Raw genomic sequence first — 22205 nt, 5'->3', positions numbered from 1 at the left:
GGCAAGAGATAACCGCTATGTATGAACTGAATGGAATGTGGAGCCTCCCACATCTATTCAACAGCGTATCTCTGCAGTAGTTTATTTCATAACATCTCAAGTGCTACTAACTAAACACTTGGCAAGAGAATGAATAAAATTTTGGCATCTGCACAGCCACTAATGGTGCTCACAGTGACCTGCAAATAAACTTGTAGTCGTCTTCTTCAATGTAACTGAAATTTGTAACTAATAAGGATAGGCAGGTATGGTGTCATGGGCTCTGGACCAAAGGGGAAGAAAAATTAACCCTCTCCGTCAACATTGCAGGGGTGGGAGTGTCAAAATGTGCACTTGCCCCGACTGACCAAGCATCTAGTCGCAGCCCTGCAACTAATCATGGGGGTGGCTCTTACTCCAAAAAATGTCAACGAATAATGAAAATACCAGGAAATACCAAAAAATTCCTAATTCCTTTCAACACGCTATGGGTGTCATTTTCTGATGATAAGAGTATCACACTTGGATTGAATACCAAACCTTCAATCTCATTTTGCTTCAATTATGTTTTGCACGCTGATGTTTTTTTTTCGGCGTCCGTAGTGTCTGATGGCCTTGGCGACTCTTCGTCGGGCTATCAGACATGTGTGGTGCCAAAAAAAAAAAAAAATCCTGTTTGACAAAGCCAGCGCCATCTAGTATCACTCAGCGAAAACTGAAAAGATGTTAAAAAATACAGCAACCCAGAGCCCCATTATGATGGTCTTGGCGGACCATACTGCATCTGTTTCAATTTGGTACTCAATCTGGAAACTCGGTCAGTGTGATACTCTTATCCTTTGAAGACGACACCCATAGCGTGTCAAAATGCAATAGAAATTTCTTAGTATTTCCTAGTATTTGCCTAATTCATTGACAATTTTTTGAGTATTATTAGGTAAAGTCATCTACTCTTCCATATTTTAAGCCTTCCACTTTTTTGATAACTTTATCCTAGACACCCAGTAGCTCACAATCAAAAATAACTGACTCTTATTTTTGTTTACCTACTTAAAGGCCTTTACATCCTTCCTACTTGAAGGATTAGACACATGAAAGAAATGATTAACAGCGAGCTTCAACTAACCATTTTTTTTTTAAGTTTAATTTCAATCAAACACAACTATCAATGTTAGAGGCATTACAAAGCTTCTACAAAAAATAATTGTGTAGCATATAAGGTTAAACATCATTACCCTGGCCATTATTTCATGAACAATCACACGCTTGGTTTGTGGCCTCCAATACTCAATTAGTGATTGCAATAAAGGCAAAGTATGATACTAAACAGGGACCACACATCATCAACTAGAGCCCCTGATTTAGGATCCTTCACAAGGCCCCCCTTAATATCAGATGTTTAATGTAAAAAAAAAAATTCATCCCGGGAAGGAGCTCTTTGGGGCGCTGATAGCCTCCCTACTCTAAATGGGGGAAGCACGATTAGATAGTGACATACAGAGATAACAAAAATAGTGCATGTTTAAAAAGATAACGATAACAGACTTTTAATATCTACCCTATGGCTCAAATAATTTCACATTTTCATAACTGGATTTAAAAATACTTACTTGATGTTGGGAGATGTATAATATGAGGAAGAGTTATTGTTTTTTTTTCTGTCGGTAGATGTTGCAATACTAAAATAACATAAGTTATTTATAAAAAAAACATTCTGCACAATGCACCCAGATAAAAGGAGGGAAAACTACGCGTCGGCGGGTAAACATTCAAAACAAATGTTGCCAACGGTTATAAAAGAAATGTACACATTGTAAATGGCTTTTGTTTTTCTTTGAAACTAAATTTAAATATTAGAAGTAAATGGAGTTTCTCCATTTCAAATTGTAGAAAAAATATATTTTAAAACAAAAAAAGTAATGTTTTGTTTGAAAATCAATAAATATCACAAAATCTTTTTGTGTTTACATATATTTGCTAATGTCTTGTGGATGATCATTTGAAAAACAAAAAAAAAACCCCCCACCAAACATTTAAATGATATCCAGCTTGATAAAATTTTCCTATAGTTTTTTTTCTAGTTTTTAAGGTACTGTACTTGATTCGTAAAATTCCTTTTCTTTAATTTGTGCTAAAATTCAAATTTTATCCTTGGAGAGACTATTTTAGTTAAAATTTCATTCATTAGATGGCAACGCTGTGTGCGAGATTTTGTGATGTCAACAAACTTTCGGCGGGTCGGCTGAACGACTGTTATGACATTTTCCTGATTTATATCGTGTTAGACTGCAAATTTGGGTGGTAGCAACTTTATTCGAATTAATTCAGCCACACCCAAAGAAACAACAGACATCCGGGTGCGTATTTCATTCCTATATTTCTTATTGCACGCCACTATTTTGTCACTGATAACATGCGAAGGTAAATAACAGACGATCGTGTTAGTACTCAATTAGTTCTTCACCACTGAAAGGTTCCAAACTAGATACTCGATTGATTCAGTCGGTCATTTCTTTATCATTTATGTTTTGTTTATCAGGGAGGCAACAGTCAAATTTTCATATCTTACTAATCAAAATACATGAGAGAGAGAGTGATTATTGTTTCGCCCACAGTTATATTAGTAAATACCTTCGTATTCATTTTTTTTTCTCGAAATTCATATCTTATCCACTTCAGTTCTTCTCTCTGTCAGCTTCAGTAAAGCAGTCAAGGTATCTACATGTGTTTCTAATTTTAGTTCGGTCGCGTATTATTCTAAACATCATTATAGAAAAAATTATAATAATGTAGCTTGTGATATCGATATATACGCTGAAATTTACGAATTTATTGAGTTAATTTATTCGTGAATGATGTATAGAAACGTGGGATTGAAAAAGGTTATATTCGAAGTATTTGATAACTTGCAATCAATCGTGTTTTTCGTGATCAGTGGTGTAGTCTGAGCGTATTGCGCTCTCCATCAGTGGTGTAGCCTCAATAGATAGTCTAGCTACAAAAATTTTCTTAGGCGTACCTAGAATTAATGAACACTAATTTCTCTCCAAAACAGTAATCAGTGGCATGCCGGCAGAGCCCGCGTCTGAGTTGAGGGGGGAAGGCTGTCAAAAAGAAATCATTCATGGAGGCCCATGGGCCCCATAAAGACGCTTGCCGAGACGATTGTTATCTATTTTTTGGTTCACACAATAAATTTACTCAAGGTCTAGAGCAGTGGTTCTCAACCTATGTGAGCCCGCGGCTCGGTTTCATTGATTTTTGGAAGTCCCGGTCAAACACTCGATCAACGGAAAATGAATGAGGAAAAACATGAAGCGGCTTATCACTCACGGCCCGGTATGAATGATGTTGGGGCCGTGGTCTGGCGGGTGAAAAAAACTACTGTAGAGGAGCCCGACAGAGATCGCAGCCTACGGGCACTGCTGCAGGATATGGGGGGGGGGGGGGCCCTTATGAATAGGGTAAAAAAAGATGTGTCGTTTACATCTGGGGGTAGGCGAGGCCGTCTTAAGAGCATCATGGGTCCCCGGGCCGTGCATTAAGACGTCACTGAGGGCAGGACTATATGCTTGGTCAGCCGCGGCAAACGCATTTTAGCGCCCTCATGTAATGTTGAAGAAAAAATTAGCGGATGAAATTTGCTCTCCCACTGGTCCAGCGCCTGGGGCGACAGACCAGTGCCGTTTCAACTCATGGGTCTACTCGGGCACAAGTCTCCGGGAAGGAGGGGGGGGGGTGAGTCCATGGTTGCTGTTGAGACGGCCTTGCACCAGACGCGCCTGCTCCACCCTCCAGTTGCAACCCTGTGTGGTGGGGAAGCCCTGTGGAGATCAGGCCTAGCGTTAAAATACGAATGATTTCAGACCAGATTTATTATCAAATTTATTTAATTAGGAAAATATGATCAATTACTCCGTTGATCCTGGGTTATAATCGCGAAAATACGTACGTTAAGAAACATAGGCGTGTAGGGTTAGTGGACATAATTGGGAGGGCTCTATTTTGGGGACACCGGTGGGACAAAAAATGCGTCTGTAAAAGAAGGGTGGCCATTAATCAGGGTGTTTGAAATGCATACCATACCATTAAAGGGAAATTATTATTTGGCCGTAAGTGTGGGGGGGGGGGTTAATTGAAAGTGATTTATTTTACTGTATTTCTATAAGTATTATTATCGAGATGTTGGAAAATATTGGGATGGGGTACTCTGCGCTCATGGACCGTATATACAAGTCCAGGTAGAGTAATGTTGAACAGGAGGTGAAAGTGAGAGAAATTCACCCCCCCACCCTTGTGGTCTGGCGCCTGCCCCCCTTAGTTGCAGCATTGGTAGGAGGAGGGGGGCTCATCACAATGCTCTTCCCGGGTTCTAATAATGCTGTCACAAGATTATCCTGTTCGTAATGTCTAAAAAATTATTGAACATATAACACGAAATAATCTAATAGTGAGGGGGAAAAAAGGCAAAGAAAGAGAAAAAACACACACACACTCTTTTTCCATCTTTATAAGAAGGTGAAGCGATAACATAACACGCGTACAAAACTTGTCTTGCTACTACTGAAATGTAAAAATAGCATTTCCGACTGCGTTATAAGGGACTTAGTGCATTTTCTTTTTTTCATTAGAAATAGCTATTATTTTTCCAAGTTCCCAAGGCCTCTCACATATATGTAGGTATACATATACATTCACAAGTTCTTTAAAGAGAATAATAAAAAAAAACGCCTATGTATATTAATACGTTACGCTACTGACATGATGAGGGAAAAAAAATCTGAAAAATCTCGGTGATAGATAATGAGCGATGAGATATATCGCGTAACCTCAGCGAGTATTATATTTTTCTTGTCCTTTCTTTCTTTTTTTAAGATCGGCATTTCGCGTTTGAATCCACTCGATTATGCACGGAATAATAATTCACGAGGGAGTTATATACAAATAACTCTAAGAGGATGGAATGCTAGAATGCCTTTCTTTACGTGATCGGGGGGGAATTCTCGGGTGTAAAACATTTTTTTTTCTTAAGCCTAAGATTGGTCAGTTTTCGTCCTTGTGACCCGCTAAATGCGAGCGCATTACTCTATTGCCGAGCCCCAGCTGCGTAAGTGTTTATTATTATTACAACTATATCAAAGGTAAACGCTTCTCGCAAGTAGTGAACTTTTTTTTTTTTGTGCGTGTGTGTACGTTCAGCGACTCGAGCTCGGCGCATATTCGAGAAAAAAAAAGTCTTTCCAGAGAGTGCTGATGTTTTTATTTTGTGGATGGTTCTTGATGATAGCGTAGAAGATAAGTTCGCGGAGAGACACTGCTAAGTATTAAGAAAAAAATTTTGCAGCTGGTTTTCTATAGAAAGGGACAGTCCAGACGCCATTACAGTAATGTAGGTGAATATTTATACATGGTTTTTTTTTTTTAATATTTAATTTGGATTCTCGATCGACAAGTTGAATAAAATCGCATCAAAAACTGGGGAGGAGAATAATTGTTTTTTTTATTTATTTTGTCCCAGTAATATTATTGTTGACTTTTTTTTTATTAGTACACCCTTTACTTTGCGCACGTTTGATGTGTGATGATGAATTTAATTTTTAATCGGATTCGGTCGGTTTAGACGTTGCTTGGTTTGCTGATTGTAGAAATGATTGGATGTTCGTTTCCGATCTTTTGGTGTGGGAAAAAAACAACAACAAATTATAGCCTGTAGTGAGAGAGAATGGGTTATTAGATAGATTTGTTATCAAGGGCAATGGGGAGATGCTGTTATAAAAAAATAGTAATGGGTTAACTTTTGTTTAATAACAGTTTTTTTTTAAGGTATGCTGTTTTTAACGCTTGTATAATTGAATTAATATATATTTGAATTTCGAAGTTGTCACTGATTGATTGTTGTATTCAGTTGTCAGGCATTAAGAGATTATTATTTGAATAAATTATGAAATTCGTCATTTTTATAATCCTGTGAAAAATTTGAATGTGTAACAAAAATTTTCATGTACTCCTGATAACTATTAGAGTGGCTTTATATGAAAAAAAAAAAAATCAGATTTTCAGGATCAAATGATAACCATTGTTGATTCGTGGAAATACTGATTTAATTTTTTTTTTCCTATACTTCAGCAGAGTACTTATCTGCTTGCATTCATTTTTAATTAGATATGCTTCCTGTGTGTTGGTGTGGAAATAACAGTAATTGCAAGCATGTAAACAGTAAATAGAATTTTTTGGAAGTAACATATTCCTTCATTATCATAGAAAATGACAGTGGAAAAAAAAGATGAAAACTGTGAAATGAAAATTTCATATTTATTGAGCATCGCTAAGTATTTGCTCCAAGTTTCTTTCAAGTGAACTGAAGAACTTCTCAACCTGTCAGTTTTTTTGTGACTGGTGCTTATGTATTCATTGTTTTCATATATCAAATTTTTCATCTAAGCCAAACTACTGTCTGTGACCAATAATTATGAATTACCTTCATTAAATTATAACTTACTGAAAAATTATGTGTGTTGGTAGAATTTTTTTTTATACCAGTCAAATATAAAACATGCACATTAAAAAAGTCGCTTAAATTAGTGAAGTGAATTAATATGGTCTATACTTGCAGGTAATTAATACTGTCCGATTCCAAGAATAAATTTGAAGAGGGAGCCACGACTCATTGTGAAGATTGTGGAAAAAAAAGTGTGAGTACATTTATTTAAGAAAAATTTAGCGCTCATTCTATTGGCATTGAAATGCATAAATAATGTAATATTGTAAGTTTTTAATGAATGTACACTTGAAAATCATTTGAATGTGCAATGATTTTGCTGGTATCTTGTGATCCAGAAAATTTAATTGTCTTGAAAAAATGAATTCTGTGTGAGGAAAATGAAGTAACCTGTTCCTGTTATGATTGAAGAATCAGGTTTTTGGAAGCGAGTAGCTACAATCAAAATAATGTTGTTTGAAAACTGATTAACATTTCTAATTGGTGTTTAAGTATATGAAAGTACGAAAAGACATACAGAGAGATTGTTTTGTCTCTCAATTCTTGACTAATTGCAATACTATATGTATCCTTCACCGAAGGTTGATTGTTTCATAGCCTAATGATTTTCTCCAGGTCTTTGGTACAAAGATACTGGTAAAAAGTCACCACACAACGCAAACAAAATCAGATTGTTTTTTTTTTCACGAGATTATTATTTTGTTTTGCCTGTCATTAAGTGTAGAAAGTTTGCATAAGTCTTCTCATCGTTATAAAATTAATAGTAATTTTACCAAGTTTCAGTTTGAGCTTCAAGTTATTACTTATCAATGTCTTTTTATTCTGAGGCAATTTTACATTACTTAGGCCTATATCATAACTGATGAAATTTTTCTTGTGTTGAAGTGAAGCTAAACATTCCTTTATTTGTTTATTTATTGTTTGGGTCTAAAAATAATTAAATATAATGAACAATCTACCTGTTGTACACCCCCTACCTCTAGGGTAACTTGAGTCAATGGGAAATGCTCATTCAACACTTATTCTCAAAGTCAAAACTTGAGAATGAGTTTCATCAAAATAGTTTTTTTCCCTCTTGTATATAAACCAAATCTTACAAGAATTTATGTTAAAATATATTCATCAATGCCAATATATTTTGTTTCGAAGTTGGCAATAAAAGTAATAAACAGAAGAAGAAATGTATTTTCATTTACAAAAATATCTGTCCTTTTGTCTGCAAATTGGTTGTTTTAGAATTTGGAAAGAAAATGGCAGTGCTTCTGAAACACAACACATTCCTCTAAACAGTCATCTTTACATTAATACAGCGGTTCTCAACCGGTGCTCCGCAGAGCCCCAAGGGCTCCATGTGCACTTCCCAGGGGCTCCACGGCCACTCGAGAATAATAAAATAAATAAATTTGATTAAAAAAAAAAAGGCCTAAAAGGTACAGCCATATAAATAATATATTAAAATGGGCTCCTCGAGTTAAACAGGGCTCTGCCATAGAAATTGTTCACTGAAAAGGGCTCCGCGAGCCAGAAAAGGTTGAGAACTGCTGCATTAATACATTAATACGTACACAACATATATGCAAAACACTTTGATTCATTGTAAATTCCTCAAAGGAATGTTTATGAGGTGCATGTGCAGTTTAGTAGTAATCCTTGAGAATCAAGTCTTGCTTCAGGTTTTATTCCCGCAAATGTAAAATTGTCCTAAATGATGCAGAATATAAGTTCCCCCTCCAATCTTCAAGCAGATTCTTAAGCCAAATGTTTTTTAATGGGTTGGTATCAGTACTTCAAACAGGCATTCTAGATTATTTGTATTGCTTTTCTAGTGAATTAATTGTGTACAAAAATCTAAGAAAATTAGGAAGATTCACAGACTAAGGCTGGTCGTCCACTAGAAGCTACTAGGAGCCATAACAAGTTGTCAAGTGATAACAATGCAATTTGTTATCACTCGTAGTAGCTTTCAGTGTACGACCAGCCTTATACTCTGCTTCTGCCGGTGTTATTTAATAAAGGTAAGAATTATAAAGAAGATAATTTAATGAAGTAAAATAATTATCTGAAAAAATTCAACATATACTCTGTGGTGGCCGCTGTGGTGGTCGAGTGGTTATAGTGCCGGACTCGTGATGCGAGAATCCGGGTTCGAACCCCACAGTGGTGGTCGGCTGAAGTTGGTTTTCTGTGGTTCCCAACTTCAAGGCGCAAATGCGAGCCGATCTCCCCGTTAAAAAGTCTCGCCACAGAGAGCAACAGTCCTACAACGGTAAATCATTCAACCATAACACTTCACTCATAGTTAGTAAAACTGGGGGCAGATGACAGCACTACACATAACAAGCATTACACAGAAACAAACTTTACGTCAGGTTGCACTACACGTAAACGCACATTCCCACATGTACCGATTCGTTGGGGGGGGGGGTGCAGCAGTAGTAGGTAGGGGCTCGGGGATCCATGATGTTCTTAAGTCAGCCACCTCGTTGGGCAATTTGCCTGTTGTGGCGTTGTATTTGTATTGTATTTGTATTGTATTAATGAATTGCAAAAGACGCCCATGATTTCCTAGTAAGAAGGAGCTTTTAGTTTTAACCTTTTCTCATTATAGTGTATGTTGCCATACACGATGGCAGCCTATCATGGTCTGGCTGCTATGCTGACAGTTAACAACTGTCTTACATCTACTTAAAGTTGTACCATATTGTTTTAATGGTGCATACCAGAATTGTTTTTTTCCCTTATGTATACATATAATATGTACATTATTTCACCCTTCCAGAATTGGCATCACTGTAGAATTTCTTGACCTTGCTTAAAGCCTGATTATTGGTGTTATATTTTGTCATGTGTATAAAGTCTATCCCACTTATAAAATTCCTGCTTAGAACATTTTCCCACTTAGTACGACTAATTTTTGTAAATTTAACTTTTTTCATATATTGATAATGTTAATTTTTCCCAGATACAATGTTTTAATTTTTTGCTATTCCCCCTTACAACGTTCGAAAAATTTGTATCAGGCTTTTTCCCTCCCTTGAAAACAGCATACTTTTTTGCCTTTTTCACAGGTAAAGAAACAAAAATGGTGTTTGTGTGTTTTTATGGCTCTTCGGATGTTGGTTATGTATTTTCTGCATAAAGAATTGACTGAAGTTCCTTTTTTCTTTTTTTTCAAGGGTTAAGCACTATAATAATTCAAATATTTTTTTCTTTTCCTCTCACTTTATCCAACAATAGTGTGCAGAGCATAAACTGCCCTTACAAGAACAACTGGGTGATCGAAGTCATGTCACTGAATAGGGAGACTAACAGATAAGAACTAGAAAAAGTTCTCAGAAAAGGTTAATTTTTTTTCCTTTGCGGTCTTATTCAAATCTGCCGCACTAGATTAGTTCCGAAAAATCAATTCCAATTATTCTGATAGTGGTTTTAGACGACGTTTGCATATAACAACGGAATAAAATGGTGAGTCTTCTCATCCACCTCTGAATCTATTGATACAAAATCAAGCCGCAAAAGAGAGTGCTATGGACACAAAACATAAACAACTTGACGAAATATTACATGCTAGCATCAAGTAGCATTTAAAGGTGGCTTTTTCAGATAAGAACAGTCGGATTTCCCAACCGTAATCCTTGGAATTTACCCTGTATACACATGCATAAGCTGACTCGTATATAAGCCGACCCCCCAGTTCAGGACCACCAAAACCGCAATAAATTGAAAACCTGTGTATAAGCCAACCCAAAAAAATCTGTGCATTTTAGAGAAAAATATTTCTTATATTTTCATGCAAAATGAATACCTTACGGAAATTTACGATGGAAAATGATTCAAACCTCTTAATCCGTTTCTTCTAAGTCTCCAAGCTCATCGTAATCCATCAGATCATCATAGGGTGTGCAACATCTTCGTTTTTATCCTCATCTGGGCTGAATGAATGAATGAACGCCAGAACTTTGCCACTGGACTTATCCCGTTGCCGAGATCTCTTCCAGCCCAGCTTATACATATTTTCCCAGACAATTGGGTACTGTCGCGATTAACAAATTTTGTGGTGATTACAGACGAGATGGGATTAGAAGTTGGAGAAGTTTCGGGGTTTAGTTAAGATGAATGTACACATATTAGGATGGAGGTATGTTTTAAAAGCAATTGAGCGTCCCCCCCCCATACCATCTCATCTGTTATCTTACACTTGCCATATTATATACACAGGATACAAAAAGAAAAAGAAATGAGAATCTTATTGTGAAATAATATATATATATATATATCCATCGGAGCGAGTCATCTCGCTTAACACCTTATTGGTGAGCAAATGGGTTTGATAACTTGCGACTAGAAGCCAGCATCAGTTTTATTGGGTTGAGTTCACTCGCTCCGGTGGATTTAATGAAAATATACAAAATAGAAGTATTGTGTGGGGGAATATATACAATTAGGGAGCACCCGTGGGTGGCATCTCGCTTAGCACCTTATTCGGTGAGCAACATGAATCCGACAATATGAGTACGCACGTGTGTTGTGGACATGAAATGCATGGACAACTTGAATGGAGGAAAGAGAAATACACACATATACACACATTTATATACATATATATAACTGCCAGGTTGGGTTGTCTCGCCCTAAACCTATTTTGGTGAGCAATGTGGGCTTGATTTAAATGGAGGATTGTCTGGAGAGAGCCTTAGCTAAGGATCAGCTTCGGTCTTGGTATTTTGGTTGACTCGATCTGGCTGGTTATATTTATATTTAAAAAAAAAATAAATGAATATGTATATATAATATAAACTACATGTGTAATGGTTATTATATGAAACCTTATGGCTTATGAAGGACACTTGTGGTTATCACATTTACATCATTGTTATGGGAATGTCATAAAAAACATTCATCCCTCATCTGGGCTGTCATCGCCACCATTGTCACTTTCAAAGAGGATATCATCTTCAGTTCTGTCCATCACATTGCTAATGCAACACTTTTTGAAGGATCGAATGATAATTTTGGCGAAACAGAATTCCACGCCTCACGTACCCATTAGCACACTAGGTCGATGTCAGATTTCTTCAAGGCACCACTTTTTGTAGTTTCTTTATCATTGGAACTCATCCATTCGATCCACAAATTCCTCAAATAGTCTTTCAGAGGCTTGTTGATGCTCACATCTAAAGGCTGTAGAATCGATGTTAGCCCACCTGGTATAAAAGCCAATGATGGTTTTTGATTTCTTTGCCTCAGCTTTGACATTATCGGTTCTAAGGGGTTTGAACATATCCCATACCAATAATGCTGGTTTCTCGAACTCTGCTACAAAAATGACTACTGATTTCGGGGGTCAATATTTTTTTCATCAAAAACTGACCAGAGTGTAAGCCGACCCTCCTACTTGAGGAACAATTTTTTCCACAAAAAAACTCAGCTTATACACAAGTATATACAGTAATTCTTCACAGAACAGCCTGTACGATGCTTTCATGACCTTTGAAATTTCAGAAAATGAAGCAATAACAACATGAGATTTTGCAGAGCACAGTTAATGTACATGTCTCAGAGCAAGTTTAAAAGAAAAGCTCTAAGTGTAGAGGAAAAAATAAAAATTCTTAAATTTGTAGATAACGCTGTGCTTTTTAGAGTTAAAACAGCAAAAAATTCAATTTGTTTACCAGTACATTAAACAATCAAAGTGTAAGATTTCTTTTTTTTCTGTTTATAAATACTTTGCATTTCTTGTTTTTTCCCTCGAACTACATCCCGTATAATGCACGTAAATATTTATTGGATAACAAATACATAATTTCTTTCTATTAAATCTCTATATGTACCATAATGCTTGTTAATAAATTAAAAACACTACCTGAAATAGCTATGGTCAGTGAAAAACTATGTCTTATAATTCTTGTAGACGTTTACCGCTTGAAACGTTTTCCGGCTTATAACGTTTTTTAGTTGGGATTTTTTAAAAACGTTATAAGTGCGGATCGACTCTATAGTTTTTGGTTTTTATAATTACATTTTTAGTTGGGTTCTTTTTTTATCTTTCAAACCAAGCACAACTTCAGTCTATTGTTATGGACAATTACCTAGTGAGTTGTGCCGTAAGTGTAAGTGTGTGTGCCTAACAGTCTGAGTGCGTATCTAGTGTTATGTCTGATTTTTCGGTGCTGCCATCTATATGTCAGAAATGAGTGAAGTGTAATGACTCAATATTTGTCCTGTTGTATGCCTGTTGCTCTCTGTGGTGAGACTTTTTAACAGGTAGATCAGTTCTCATTCGCGCCTTGAAGTTGGGAACCACAGAAAACCAACTTCAGCCCACCACCACTGTTGTGCCGGTGGGGTTTGAACCCAGATCCTTGTGTTGTGAGTCTGCCACCACATATCTTTTAATTGGTTGCTGTATTTTAGAAATATGACATCCATATTTGTTATGGTCATCTTTTTTGCAGCCACCTTGTTGAGCATTTTGCCTGCAGTGGCCTTGTATTTATAGAAACAATTACTACTTACTGGTTACGAAACTGTTTTCCAAATTTTGTTGATCATTTGCTTGGTATTAGGGAAATCTATTCATTAGAATTTTTCAGAAATTATTCTAAAGAAATCTGTTTCCAGAGGTTGAGCAATAAATTTCATGCCAAGTGGTACACAATTTCAATGCAATCCAGCTGAAGAATGTTAAAATAGGCATTAAATTATCAAAAAAAACAAATAAAATAAAACTTTCAAATTAGCATTTTTAATTCCTTCTATGCCGAGAGTTGTTTCTGAAATTGTAAACTAGTCATCCTAACACTTTTGGCACATTATTTCAGCACGGATAACATTTTTACGAATTTAGACCATGTGATTTTGACGGTTTCCGATCATCAAAACTGATAATTTTTTTTAATGAATTACTAAGCGATAAATCCAACACGAAAAGAAATTAAATTGTAACATACATTTTATGGCATACAAAGGGTGCCATTTTCAAAGGAAGGGTGCTTGTTTCTTATTTTAAATTGTCATAAAACCTGGGATTAGTTTTATGACTGACCTGACAACTCCTTTTTACATGTTGCTCAGTGGAGATAATGTAAGCATGGCTGTTTGAGCCCAAAAGTTAAGGTTGGAAAATATGACATCCATTGTTGGCCTAAATTCAAAAATGTCAGAGTTTTTAAACTTTTCTTTTTAAAATTTACTGTTTAACAAATCGGTCAGAAACCAATACCTGTGGATAATGAAAATTGAACAAATTGGTCGAAAGACAACATTTGACTGCTTGTGGATTTTTCCCAACTGTTCATGTTTGCTCATATTAAAATCAGGATTTTTTTCTGTCCAAATTCAAATTATCCAAAATGCAGTCCATGCTCGATTTTATGAACCTCTAATTGATGAACTTAATTTCTTGGTTCCAATCAACGTCTTTTCCATTAACAAACCTGATTTTGTGAACTATTTTTCGTGTCTGAATGGGTTTGTGAAAATGAGCATAGACTGTATTTGAATTAATTCAAATTAAACAAGATATTTTAACATTAAATTATGTAGAAAACTCATGGGGGGAGGGAGTTCCTAAAAGTTTGAATAATTTGAAATTTGAATTAAAGATGTGGGGGACTCTGTTGTCAAAACCTGATCACAGAGTCAAGACTCGTGCAACTAATCTGGGTAATAGTACTTCCTATGACTCTAATGGATTTTCGAACCTCCAGGAAGGAGGACTTGCAAGCCACCACTGCTGAAATAGTGTATTCGACTTCCAGGAGAGTTCTTTACCTAGATCACAGATCCATCAAGCTTTGTCGATCAGTTGAAAGCTACCATGGGAAATTTAAGCCCAAGACAAAATGTTCGCTATGGAAAACGTGCTGTTTTCGTCAGCAAGGACCTTGTATGTTTTCCTCCGCTCAGACAGTGAAGAAAGGCATGGAATCTTCTTTGTACGAGGCACCTTGTATGTTTTCCTCCGCTCAGACAGTGAAGAAAGGCATGGAATCTTCTTTGTACGAGGCACCTTACCAGGTGCTGTCAAGATCAGAAAAGTTCTTCCAAGTACTAATAAAAGATTGACCAGTATCTGTAAGCATAGATAGAGTCAAACAGGCTTACATCTGCGGTGATGACCTATCTTTCACTGCCCACAAACCTTCCAATGATCAACAGGTAACAACAACTTCAAAAGGATAGACAGACTTCCAGTGACATGGAACCTTTCATGACCACCTACTCTGGTAGACTGATCAGGTTCAGTGCAAGGTGCAAGTGGTTCTCTGGCTACCTGTGGGGACTTTGTCAAAATCGACCAGAGTCAAGGTCGTCAACTATGTGCAGTTGATCGGTCTCGAATATGCTCATGAATGGCTGCAATTGTTGTTGTCAAAAAGAATGTTTTATATTATTTTATGTTAGTCTTTTTATTCCTGCTGTATACATAGATAAATTAAATGTATCTTCATACAAGATATCACTCCTTCCATCACCGCCCCTATAATTGGTTACAATGGACGAGATCAGTCACAAGTCTAATATATATTTTGTTACATACTGTACTACCAATATTTTTCAACATTTTTTATTTGTTTCAATCTCATAGTGGATCAAAAACCAACTGACTGTGCATTGTTGACGACCTTGACAAAGTTACTACAACCATGTTCAAATTAACCACTTGTTGTATATGTAAAAAACGATTGGAATTCATGTCTTTCTGCGGCTTTTGTTTTTTAGCTGCAAAGTTTCTGATAGAAAATGTTTCTAATATTGCAAGACCATTCTTTTTAATTAATAATAACAGAAAAACATTCTTTTTAATTAGTAATCACAGAAAAATAGTCTTAACCCTTTATTTAACAGTGTTACTCTCAAGCAACATGATTTTCTTAAATTTTTCAAGCAGGGGCATTTTATATTTTGAGCTAGTTCCAGCATTGAGGCTTCTAAGCAACATTTAAACGTTTGATTTTTACTTGTGAACCTGTATGTGAAGTTTCTGCAATTGCCAGCGGAAGATTCAAAAGTACACCTGTCTCCTACATTTTTATGAGTCAAGTGAGGATGGTTGTTAACCCTAAGATTTTGAAGTGAAATACCTTATGTGGAGGAAAAATATTGATGTGCATTCCTAAACAATTACAGTTATGTTTTCAAACAATGGTATTTTTATGCTATACTAAACTATGTAATTTGTATATATTTTATGTGTTGCCAGTTATAAGCATGACCCCACAGTGGTGGTCGGCTGAAGTTGGTTTTCTGTGGTTTCCAACTTCAAGGCGCGAATGCGAGCCGATCTCCCCGTTGAAAAGTCTTGCCACAGAGAGCAACAGGCCTACAACGTTACAAATATTCAATCATTACACTTCACTCACAATTTGAAGTATAGATGGCAGCACTGCAATATCAAACACAACACTAGCTACACACTCAGACTGTTAGGTGCACTCACTTTGTCCCAGACTCTGCCACGAAGCTGGGCTGGAAGAGATCTCGGCAACGGGATAAGTCCGGTGGCAGAGCCCCTGGCGTTCATTCAGTTATAAGCATGATGGACAGGTTATATTGCTATGATGAAGCAACTTTGTACAAATGTGTAAATATTAAAGTGTTTTATAAATTTAATAATGGTAGTAATTGGCCATTCTTCTAATACAGACTTTCAAGACACTTCAAGAGAAGAGAATGTTTGTACAAATTTTAAACCAAAAAAAAAAACAAATTTGATGAACAAATGCTTTTTTTGCTTCTACTACTATTTAACCGTACATACACACTTTGCAAATGTTCTTGCTGAGGAATTTCCAATGAAGTGTGGTGTATGCCGGAACGTATTGATTTGTGCTTTTATACGTGTGAGCAGAACTACCAACTATAAGCTTGGGATTTTTCATCAGGAAGCTAATAAATACTTTTACGGAATAAATACTTAAGTTGGACAGCGATGAACTCCTAGGAACTAGTTCCATACAGACATGTGCGCTGACAAAGAGCACAAAAGTAAAACAAGAGCAAAAGAATGCCAGAACATTTAATTGGGTGAAGCAAGACATTTTATCAAATCTTGCCAACTCATCTGAAGTTTTTTGTCCCTGTGAAGACAAAACTTGTCTACAATACTCCAGATGATATTTTGATGTGAATCTTGTAAATGAAATAATACATCAGATTTGCCCGTATTCTGTGCAATCGATAGATTTATGCACTGTAAATGCATGGCTTGGCAATTGACGTGAGCTCAAAGAAACAAACTGTGTTTAATCACAGGAAATCTTGTGAATGCAAGCATGAAAAAAAGCCATAGACAATCTTTGGACTTGGAACTACAACCAAAAGTTAGCATTCCTTACACAGTACAATTGATATGATTCGTATGACCAGTGACGTGAACATAAATCAAAGGGAGAACGCAGATTATGAAAAAATTGGTTCTCAACTGTGTTTTACTGAAATTGTAAAAGGGTTTAGCGTTTTGTGCCACATAAGGAACTGTTTCAAAGCTTTCCATATCAAAATGTAAAGTGTTTAAAAATTTATATATATATATATATATATATATATATATATATATATATTTTTTTTATTATATTCAAATTATTTAGTAGTACTTGTAGTATATTTTTTCAAGTTGAAAAAACTTAAATTCTTATTTATGTTTATACTTTGTTTTGTATTTTGCCAATTTTGCTTGTTGTAATTTTTATATATATACTGCTACTGGGTTAGCAATGTTGCTTACAAGCAACAGCCCATAATTTTTTTTCAAATGGTAAAAATGTGCAGTATTTTTTTCCATAATGATGACATTCAAGATACCTCTTTTATTCTGTATAATACAATAAATGCAAAACAACATAAATACAATTTCCGAAAAAAAAAGAAATTCATTTTATATTTTTTTTATGCCAGGGCTGGACAAATCTAAAAAATCTAGGTGCCAAAAAAATTTTTACCTGAAGGAAAATAATTCTTTTGTGTTTTTCACACTATAGTGACCCTCTTTCATGTTGGCAGATATGTTGCTATAAATTCCAAACATTTTGTGCTGCTCTCAGTTTGCAATTTAGTAACTGCACAAAAGAAAATTTTAGGTGCCAATACCAATTTTTTTAGTCATCATGGTGACCTGGCACCTGGGATTTGTCCAGCCCTGTGGTAAGCACAGTGTGAGCCCCTTCAAAAGACCTGTATAATTAATTCCTAAGTGCAATTGTATTTATCAATAAGTGGCCTATTGATAATGGTTTTAACCTTCTCAGTGACAATAGCTTGTCAAACTGTTGCCTTAAAAACGTTTTTTTACTAATAACAAGCTCAGATATTTTGTGAAGCTGATTTCTCAATGGAAACACCTGTCCCCTTTACTTTGCACCCTCTAAAACTCGGAAGGGAGCCTACTTCATATAAAAAAAATTTTAACTAGGGATTTAGTGATTTCTGCTATGCCACTTAAATGGTTCATAATTGTTTGATTGTTTTTGTTCTTATCCCCACCCTACCCTCATAACTGTACAGTGGAAGTTTGCTGTATAACTCATTTTATTTAGTGAACACTTTGAATTGACATTTGAGAAATTTATTAAAAATTGACGTTTGAGAAATGTGTATGTATTTGGGATTATTAACATCTTGTTTTGAGAAAATATTAAGTCTTGTATTTTTTTCAAGTTTTAAATTGGTCACTTCAGTTATTTTGTCCCTTATTTTATTTTTGAATAATGTTGCGGAAAGTTCTGTTGTAATTTTTTATAATACGGTAAGTGTACCCTTTGGTTAGATGAATTGAAAAGCCCTCGTATTCATAAAGTGACTATGGGGGGGGGGGGGAAACAAAAAATGATGCAACTAAATATGTTTAGCATTTCTGCATGCAGGTCTTCTCTTTGTTTGGTTAGAGAACTACGTATCTAGAATATGTATGCGATACAGGTTTTTGCTAAACTTGGCTAGTCTTATGGTTTTTCTCAATGAAACACACCAAAGTTTAGATACTAACTTTAACTTTATTGCAAAGTAAAAAAAAAAAGTGTTAAAAGAAATTTAACATTGAATTTCATTTAAAAAAACATTAAAAATCAAACATTAATCAATTTATTTATTTATTTTTTTTTTTTATGTAACAACATGTGGTTCTATATTATAAATACAATGTACAAGAATAAATGGTATTTTATCTTGAGAACAAACTGCACTTGCTATGTTTCGGTGCCTCAAGATGGAAAATTCACGATTAAATGTGAGATCAGGGCATGACAAATTTCTTATGAGTCAAACATGATTTTTTCCCAACAAAAACAGTCCTAAATAATATTTTTTAGACTTTTCCAACACTTGTTGGCTCTTTTTCATGTTGGAAGACACATCATTATCGAATCAGAAAATTTTGTGTCATTTTTACACTGATTTAGAAATCAAATAGAGGAAATTTTAGGCACCAATATATATATATATATATATATTGATTTTATAGTTGCCATGGCAACCTGGCATTTGGGATTTGTCGAGCCCTTTACAAGATGCATTAAAAATTTCGAAATTTTATGAGGAAAATCATGTTTCCCATTTTTTCCCTTTCATTTGTGTAGCCACAGTCTAGCATATTGCTTCCAGACTGTTCCCAGGGATCAATTTTGCTGCACATTGTCAGATACCTGCAGGTTTTTCAAGGATTGAAATTAAAGTACTTTCGGTAGTTACCTAGACATTTCAAAGCTAATTTATAAAAAAAAAAAAGTGATCTATTGTTTAAAAAAAAGTGGTCTATATTGTGATCGATTGTTCTTGAGTTTTGAAGTTGTGTATTGGTTATGGTATGTAAAGGTGTACACCAGTACTGGACAAATCACAAAAAAAATCTAGGTGGCAAGAAAAAGGTCAGAAATAATGCTTTTTTTGACTTTTTCAGGGCATATTAACCCTCTTTCATGTTGGCAAATATTCTGCTATAAATTCCAAACACTACACAGAGAAAATTTTAGGCACGATATAAATGTTTTATTCGCCATGTGATTTGTCCACTTTGTGCCTGGAATTTGTCCAGCCCTGGTGTATACATAATGACGGTACATCATTGAAGTACCGTCATTCTGAGCTGTCTGCAGCTGTAACGACCATCAGAAGGCTATGGAAATTTGGGAACGTCTAAATAAAGAGATGTGGAGAATTTTCAAAGCCATTTTAAAGACTGAAAATCATCTTCAAACTTTTAGTGCAGAATCACGAGATTCCCAAAACTTTTTCACTAACAAAGCATGGTTTTGTTAACTGGACGTCATACTCATTAGTAGAAATGGAAGGTCTGTTGCTGTTGTTTTGATACTCTGCCATGAGGTTGAAACAGTTTGGTCTCGTTTTTAGTAAAAATAAACGTGTAGGCTACGCTGTAATTTAAACACGGAAACATCCTCTAGTAGTGAATGCTGTCTCTCAGCAGAAATCAGGCAGACCTGCAACATGATACATACATAACATGAAAAATTCAAGCATGTGCCACCTTCCTACCTTCCTCTCAAAATACGGAAGACAGATGGCAGCAACAGTAAGAACACAAAACCAACACAGCTTTGTCGACGTAAATACATGAGGGGCTAGCACCATCTATAGCAGAAGGCCTTCGCGCGAAACTCGTGACGTCACTGAAGGTGGCCATCTCACCTATAGCCATTGGCTATACTACAGAAACTGGTAAAGATGGTGTATGCGTCGGCCTGCTATATGTAATGGCTATAGGTGAGATGACCTTCAGTGACGTCACGAGCTTCGCACGGAGGCCTTCTGCTATAAATGGTGTTGTAGGAGCCACACATTCTGGCATGCATCAATTCGTTAAGAAATTCCACAGAGGAATGTATACTAGATGCATATACGATCGAGTAATATTAGTGAATGTCGGTACTGATATTTTACTGCTTGAAATTTCTTTCATTCAGATATTCCCAAAGTTCCGCAGTTTTCTGATGAATAGTTATGGCTAAGGAGCCCAGAAAAACTGGCGGACTGATTGTCCTCCATCTTAAAGCGACAAAACCAGTTTTTTGTTTGAAGTGACGTCTTCATCATTTCGTTAAAAAAAAAAATTCGTTAGGAAACAACGATTGGCTGCAGCAGTATTGCTCAAAGTGGGCGTCGCGGCGAGCTGTCGTTGGTGAGGATTGCCTGTTCAGTGCTTCATAGTGGTTCTTTTTTTAGACTAGTCTGGGTAGCTGTGGATGAATATTCTCATGAAAAGGGAAGCCGTCAGTGGCAAAAGTTCAAGAACTACTGAGCTATATCGATTTCATACTGAGCTTAAAGATTCCGGATAAGTCAGTCTAAAATTTCAAGGAGCCCTAGTTATGGCTGTATGTATACAACTGAAAACGGGAAGGGGTCGTTACTTATATTTACGTCCTGTATGCTGAATCCTTTTGCATGAAATTCTTCCAAAAATCTACTTTCATCTCGATTATAATACACCAAAATTCTTTTTTCCACTGCTCTATATTTTTTCAATTTTGTAAATGTAGCTATTTTCCGTCATGTTCCACCTCTATAAGAAGCCCCAAAGCAGAATGTTTAGCACTGTTCTGCGACGAGCCCTCAGCTGACTGGAGATGTTCTGCGGTAAAAATCCCCATACATGTAATATATAGTGTTTTTTTTTCACTTTTTCTTAAAATTCTTCCAAATTGTTCTGCGACGTACGTCGCAGATTTTGGCACATTCTGCTTTGGGGATAAGAAGTAGCTCAGCGGTTCTCAACCGGCATTCCGTGGAGCCCTTGGGATTCCGAGTGCACCTCCCAGGGCATCCGCTGCCGCTTACGGGAAGTAAAAGAAATGAGTAAGAGTAATGAATAAATTTAAAAAAAAAAAAGGCTTATGGGGCTCGCCATGGAAATTATGCACCAAAAAGGCGAGTCAAAAAAGGTTGAGAACCGCTGAAGTAGCTGGCTGTAAATCATTGCAAGATGATCCGCCAGGGCTGTGATGGGTCGTTGGTTGGTTGTACATTGAATTCCTTTCGGAATCAACACTGAATGAAATTTTTTTATTAAATCCATCTGCATGAGTATTTCTCGACCTTTGAAACACCGCTGCCCGGATAATTTTTCTTTTATTAGTGGAATGCCCCGTCTCGTGAAATTGAGGCTACTGCTTATTAAAACCATGTAAGTAGCTAAAAACATACCGTAGACTTAAAGATAATGAATAATACCTCTGTATAATGGCCTAAACCTGAAGAACCAGATGCACTCGGGTTCCCATCACTTATGCGATTTCCAACCTTTCCGAAGGTTCTATTCAACTGGACGTCACAGTCTATAAGAGTCCTTCGCAGGAAACATCAACGTCTTTCCACTGCCGAAAACATCATAAAATATATACTGTACTCACAAAACATCCATTAGTCAGTTTTGATCACGGTTAGAGGAAATCTTAACACGTCGTGGTCCGTTGCAGGTCCGTAATTAGGATTTTTGCCGCCCCACAACTTTAAAATTCGATGATTTTATAACGGTGTTCTTTGTTCCCCCTAAATTTTTCCGAGAGGGCAGTTGTCCTCTCAAGTTCCGGCCCTGTCAGGGCCATTCGTAGAATTGACCTTTGAAGGGAGAACACTCGGTTACCAACCTATATATAGGGGGATTCAGAAAAGATGGGAAAACTGTAAGAGGTGATAGTACTTACCAATACAAACAATTGTCATCAAAGAATGCATGGTCTAACACAGAGGTTTTCAACCTTTTCCAGTCGCG

General features: G+C 36.2%; 2 protein-coding genes across 5 annotated transcripts in view; one reads left to right on the top strand and one right to left on the bottom strand.

The window, feature by feature from the left end:
* Positions 1-1768, bottom strand: part of LOC149088728 (uncharacterized) — a 36189-nt gene extending 34421 nt beyond the window's left edge. Inside the window, exon 1 of one of the 2 annotated variants that reach the window (XM_089249401.1) lies at positions 1590-1768. The gene's annotated coding sequence lies outside the window, so the exon portion shown is untranslated. The remainder of the gene's footprint in view (positions 1-1589) is intronic. The other variant, XM_089249410.1, reaches the window with a different exon arrangement.
* A 416-nt stretch (positions 1769-2184) lies between these two features.
* LOC149088726 (serine/threonine-protein kinase tousled-like 2) overlaps positions 2185-22205 on the top strand; it is a 121556-nt gene continuing 101535 nt past the window's right edge. Inside the window, exons 1-2 of one of the 3 annotated variants that reach the window (XM_089249366.1) lie at positions 2185-2336; positions 6593-6671. The gene's annotated coding sequence lies outside the window, so the exon portion shown is untranslated. Of the gene's footprint in view, positions 2337-4941; positions 5369-6592; positions 6672-22205 lie in introns of those variants that run through there. The other 2 variants (XM_089249349.1, XM_089249358.1) reach the window with 2 other exon arrangements.

The sequence above is a fragment of the Pholcus phalangioides genome, unplaced genomic scaffold (assembly GCF_987345545.1).
Source record: "Pholcus phalangioides strain wild (caught in Gottingen) unplaced genomic scaffold, Ppha-v1.0 ptg000003l_1, whole genome shotgun sequence".
Classification (NCBI taxonomy): domain Eukaryota; kingdom Metazoa; phylum Arthropoda; class Arachnida; order Araneae; family Pholcidae; genus Pholcus; species Pholcus phalangioides.
Note: the sequence above shows the minus strand (reverse complement) of the source record. Positions and strands in the feature narration are given on the sequence as shown.